This window comes from Gambusia affinis, linkage group LG10, assembly GCF_019740435.1.
Source record: "Gambusia affinis linkage group LG10, SWU_Gaff_1.0, whole genome shotgun sequence".
NCBI lineage: Eukaryota > Metazoa > Chordata > Actinopteri > Cyprinodontiformes > Poeciliidae > Gambusia > Gambusia affinis.
The window spans coordinates 21,962,269-21,968,276 of record NC_057877.1 but is presented as its reverse complement, the minus strand read 5'-3'; the positions used below and the strand labels follow the sequence as shown (position 1 = coordinate 21,968,276).

Below are 6,008 nucleotides of genomic sequence, written 5' to 3'. Positions count from 1 at the left end.
GTTGCAAAACTAAATGCAAATCTAACAGTAAGATAATTCTCACTAGTCTGTGCAGCCATATGAGTGGTGGAGCAGTGGAAGGAGCGCTTAGACAGCAAACACTCAACCTGGATGCTGGTGTGAGGGGTCTCCTAAAAAAGTAGTCAATCATCCAACTGCAGATGATACATTATGGTGCTGCTGGCATTCTTACTAAAACCAGGAAGGTAAATCAAATCATCCAGTTTGTAAGTCCCTACACAGGCTACAAATAGTCCATATTGTAAGTTTTGAAATCTGTCTGAAATATCACAGAAACACTGACATAGCTCTTAATGAATTTTTAATACAGAGTAGTGCCCTTCAAAATAATGTAATTCTTGGATAACAGTCAAATATTTCTCAAATATGAACATCACAAAATTTTTGTCCACTACGTTTTAGTTATTTCATTGTTGTGCTCAAATTTAAAGATATTATGTAAAGCAGATTATGCAGCATCTCAAGATTAAGAGTTAAATTCAAACTGTAAATAAAGTTTAGTCATTAACAATGTCATACTGAACAAGAACATTAATAAATGTGAAAAAGACTACAAAGCTGTAATGAGTAAAATTAAAATGCCCTTGATTATATATAGCTTGACTTAAAAAACAGATATGTCTCAACAATATCAAAAACAATAAACTGAGATGTTAGAACAAAAAGCTTATATGAAAATCATCAATGAACTTTTTATACTGGAATATGTGCTCTTCACATAGAACAGTAAGTGGCCATAAATCATGAAGATGATTCACAATCTATGCTGTTCTCTCCTTCAACACTGTCGTCATCATCCTCTTCATCCTCTCCATCGTCAATGCTTTCATCATAGTCTATGTAATGTAGATCTGGAGACATAAGTGCTTGAGAATAAGAGTTAAACTCTGGTAGGTGATGATTTGGAGGAGGGGCACCAACTTCGATAAACCTCTTGAACATGTTCATTGCACTGTACATTTTCTTTTCTAACATGATAATGTTTTGATGAAGTACAGCTTTTGAACCAGGATCTGCAGTATCATTTATAGCTGAACTTAAATGTCCATGTTGTTGATGAAGGTGAAGAATGACAGTGTTCATCTCTCTCTTAAGTAGAAGCTTTTCTTCAGTTGCTCTAGTCTTCAAATGCAGGGCTTCTATTGCTCGACTTTTTAGGTTCTTTGGAACAACACCATGATCTTCAATCTTTAAAATAAGAGAACAATTGCAAGTGGAACCTTGTTAAATGTAGTAGCAACATAAAGTGAATAACAGCATGTAGAAAGTTGAATAAAACCTTTAGATCAATTCTACTCACTTCTTCATCAAACAATGTGTACAGCTGGGAGGAGGCATCACACAATTCTCAAAATTCTAAATGTGATGGAAAGATGCCAGTTTGTGGAGGCCACTGCAGATTATTGTACTCTAACAATCTTCTTCAGTTTCCTGTTACAGGCATTCACTTGCTTGGACAGCCTTATAACAACTCCCTGTCCATCTGTAAAGAAAGAAGAAATATAAATACTAGTAAAAATAATACAATCAACACAATATGACAACATGATACAATAGTAATTTATGGAAGTATGTTAAACATAATAAAAGGTTAACATCTGAAATAGTGTTTATCTCAATTTGGATGTTGTGAACACAAGTAGTGGCAGCCAATTCTACATAAGATATTCAAAATGACACTAAAGTTCGCATAAGGAAATCTCAGTTTGTAGGTCAAAATCTATTACTGCCAATAATTGAATGATATTTTAATTGTACTCTTAAAAAAGTTATCCTCAGAATATAAAGACTGATAGTTCTTACAGTGACTCAATATCTGCCGTAATGTATAAGATCATTGAATGTCCATTAGAAAATGGATGTATTACAATACTCACTTATCTGTGCCTATTTACAACGGGCATTAGGTGAAAGACAGGATACACCCAAGAAACATATTCATACACCAAAGATAAATAACCATACACATCAAAAGCACATACCCATGACAAAGGACAAGTTGGAATAAACCAGTCACTTCTTACACTGCATAAAGACGCTTAAGTACATAGAGTGAATATATGCATGGTGCAGGGATAACATAAAGATTAAATTTAGGTTTACCACAAGACCTTTGAGCTTCAATTTTGCTAATGACCATACAGTCAAGAGAAGAAGTAGTGTTACCATTACATCTTCTTTTCAGGTTGAGAAGAGTGGCCCTCTCCCTTGCTTCATTTTGTGCTCGTCGTATCAGCTGACCTCTAAGTTCCTGGTCAACATCTCTCAGTGTTCTCTGGAAAATGTCATCCGAAGGGAGCCACCGTCGTTTTACACCATGGTGTCTCTCAATTATTCGAAGATCCCTGTCCAGCCTAACCACAACAACAACAAGAAAACAACGCACAGTTTCTTTACTTGAGGCGAGAACTGTTGTTCAAATATAGAAGAGTACAAATTTCTGTCACTTACTGTGATTCATCTTCAATGAGTGACTCCTGTGTATGTGATCCGGATCTAAAAATGAAAACAAAGACTTTATATTGGCATAGCTTGTATAATTAGCATGAACAATAACTATAAAGTCACAGAAAATGCAAACGTTTTACAAAGACTTAAATAAATAAACAATGCTTAGCCTGGTGGGGCAACAAATAAAGAATGATGGCCTCAGGGTTTATAATACACTGTGGGAAACGATGAAATGTAATGAACTGTATGACAGAATCCTAACATTAAATCAATATACTGATATAAACTAGTATACTGAAAAGTATACGGTTTTTTAAGATATATGAAACAAAATTTTAGCACATTGTTATTAAAGGTATGAAGGACAGCTACATTTGAACCTGACTGGCTTTTAAAAGGCTACTTTAGCGAGCTAAAGTAGCCTTTTTTTCTACCAAGTAGGGTTAAAAACGTATCTAAATCTGTACAAACACATGCTGTGCCACATACTCGCTAACATTAACTCATAGAACTACCATCAGCAGATTTATAAATGTAGACTTTCGGTCTTTTGAGGGTTTTTTTACTACATTTTTATTTGACAGATTCAGGGCTACTCACCAGCTCCGACCGTGGAAAGTGTCGCGTCGAATGACGTAAGCTTCTTCTTCTCTCTAATGTTTTGTCGGGTGCAATCCGTAATTTATTATTATTACTACTAATAAAAATATTAAACATTTTCATATGGTACAAACACAGATTTTCATATAATCATATGAGCAAATCCATCCGTATTTTTATTTTTAACTTTTTTAATTAAAAATAAGATTATAAGATAACTTCTTCTTATCATTATTGATAAGATTGCAAGCAACTACGGATGTACATACAGCCACCTAGTGGAAGGCTATGAGGTTGGACAACTCATAACACTACATAACTCTAGAATATACCTTTTAATTTCATTATATGCTTATATATATATATATATATACTATATATATATATTATATATATATATATATACTATATATATATAAAACACGGCATGAATTGAGAGAACACGTCTTGTAAAGATCCAATAAAATTATCCAAGTATGTTAAATTTTGGCATTTATTTTGAGTGAATTATTGGAAAAAATCCAAAGAAATCAAAGGCATATTGGAAATATAGGTCTTTAAAAAAGCGAACAAAAATAAACAAAAGAGGAAAAAAAACCTCCGGTTTTAGATTTTAGTGAGTTGTTTTTAAATACTGTAACGATTATTACAATACCTAATTAAAATCTTATGACGGATAGGTTTGGCTTTTGTATTTTTAGTAAATTCTTAATATCCTGTTCAAATGTGCAGAGAAATTATAAATAAAGGTTTTTAAAAAAAGGTAAAAAAAAAAAATAAAAAGGTTCTATTCGCGACAAGCGGCTGTTATCACCGATAGAATGGTTAGAATGGTTAATAACAGCCTGATAGCAGGCAGATCAGGGACCAACTGAGGCCATTCAATGGGGCTGATAACCACTGATAATCGCCATTCTATGGGATGATAACATCCGAAGCGGGTGTCACCCATCATGATGTTCAAAAAACATATTTTTTGTAATCACTATATACACAAAGATGGCAGAGTAAAAAATTCATTCTGTGCTTTAGTCATACACTTTTAAATCAATTAATTTTCCATTGTTCTCACTTGAAACTATTTTCAAATCACTATCATTCAAAGTCAGAGGAAGTTTGTGACATTTACAGAAATTCTATAAATAAAGCCTAGGCGATGTTTCTGAGTGCAATATACACCACCAGGCCAAGGCAGAGTGTTATATACATTCAGTTCAGTCATATTATAACTATTTCTACATAAATTGATTAAATATCTTCTAAAAATATATGAAAAAGGAAGTATTTTCTGTAAAAACACTTGTTGCTATAACTGTCCTCTGTTTACATCCTTGTAAATGTTACTACATTTGTAAGAAAAGGGCATTTGTGGTTTGAGCCTTTTGGGAAGCACCATTTTTTCGAGGTCAGCTAATGTAGTGCTGGTCAGTCTGGCAGGAGGAGGACACTCAAGCTGATCCCACAGGTGATCAATGGGCCTGAGGTCAGGACCGCAGGAAGGCCATTCCAAATGTTGGCTTTATTCTCTGTAGACTCTGTTGATCTTAAAAGACAGAGTTTGGTCACAGAGAGTGGTCATAAGGGATTGGCTACTGTTGCAGAGTATCCTGTCAATATCTCTTTGCATTAAGATTGCCTTCAGTGGTGATAAGCTTTCTTTGTCCATTGACGGAGCTGCCACCATCACATCCCCTCCACCAAAAGTTGTGTAGCATTGTCAGAAAGCAGATGGGGGGGGGTTCCTGGGGAGCAACCCATATATTCAACTCTGCCGCTCAATCCACAAACACTTCTTTTTTACAACTTTAGTAACATTTAAGGGGAAATAAACAACCCTAAAAAAAAAACGGTGATGTTTGTTAACATTCTGTGACCATCTCAAATGGAAACACTTTTCTATAGTGACCCAGATTTATTGCCGATATAAATAAAAGCTGCAGCTTTCTTATGGCCAGTCCCAGTTAAGGGCCTCTGAACAAGAAAACTAAGCCTCACTCTGAAGTTACAGCCAGCTTGTATTTTATCAATTTTGGATTTAAAAAGTTAAAATTGGCACCCCATTTGGGCAGCTCTGGGGTCTCAGTGCAGGGCCTGGGGGCACTGGAGAGCTTCATCATTTTGACAGGATCTGACACCTCCAGCATTTGTCAGGCCACCAGCTTCTCTGCATCCTCCCTGGGTGAGCAATTATGTGTGAATAGCTAGCTTTGTGCCATTCCTTATGGCTGTAATACCCCTTCCTCTTCATTGAACATCTGAGTAGGAGAATCAGAGCAGCGGCTGTCATCAGCTGCCTGGGAATTCTACTTTAATTAGCCCAGACTCCCAATTACAACCAAGGGAAAAAGAAGACACATACCCGGTGTGTGTCCACTGAAATTCTATTGCATCCATTTTTTCACTTACTATTGATTTAGAGTGTTAAGTGTCTAAAATTGTCTTGAAGGTGACTCCTTTAATTGATCAGAGGGGACTCTGAAAATATCAACACATCTCTCTCCACATAAATAATGTAGTTGTCCTGGTTTATGTAAGAGTTTTTAATTTGCTGTACATATAGTTAGTTTTCACTGGCACCAAATAGCACTGGGTCAAGTTAGTTTAAATATCCTTTTAATTTTCTGAGACCATGTATATTGTGTGTTATAAAGGCGTGTTCATGTTTGGATGTTTGAAATTAAATAGTCAATTAATCAAAGAACTGGTTTCGGGCTCAGCTGTGATGGATATGAGAAAATTCAGTACAGTTAAAAGAACCCAGAAAAAGATGTCTGAAACAGGCTAGTGACTAAATTTAAATAAAACTTTGTATGCCTGTGGAAGCATCACAACAAGCTTTGCTTAAACAGCAACAACAAGAAAACAGCAAACACATCCAAATGTCAGGAATGAAGACAAAGAGTTTATGGAGGAAACTAAAATTCCCAATTTTATCA

At 35.2% G+C, this 6,008-nt stretch overlaps 1 long non-coding RNA gene across 2 annotated transcripts; it reads right to left on the bottom strand.

Moving 5' to 3' along the window:
* Window positions 1-305: 305 nt before the first annotated feature.
* On the bottom strand, window positions 306-3,122 carry LOC122838888. Of its 2 annotated transcripts, XR_006371961.1 has the most exons (5): window positions 3,073-3,122; window positions 2,473-2,517; window positions 2,188-2,375; window positions 1,322-1,504; window positions 306-1,209 (listed from the first exon to the last, which is right to left on the bottom strand). It is a non-coding gene; the product is annotated as an uncharacterized LOC122838888 (long non-coding RNA). The 2 variants fall into 2 exon arrangements; XR_006371962.1 differs by lacking the exons at window positions 2,188-2,375; window positions 2,473-2,517; window positions 3,073-3,122 and adding an exon at window positions 2,004-2,068 and having other exon boundaries at window positions 806-1,209.
* Between the last annotated feature and the right edge of the window lie 2,886 nt (window positions 3,123-6,008).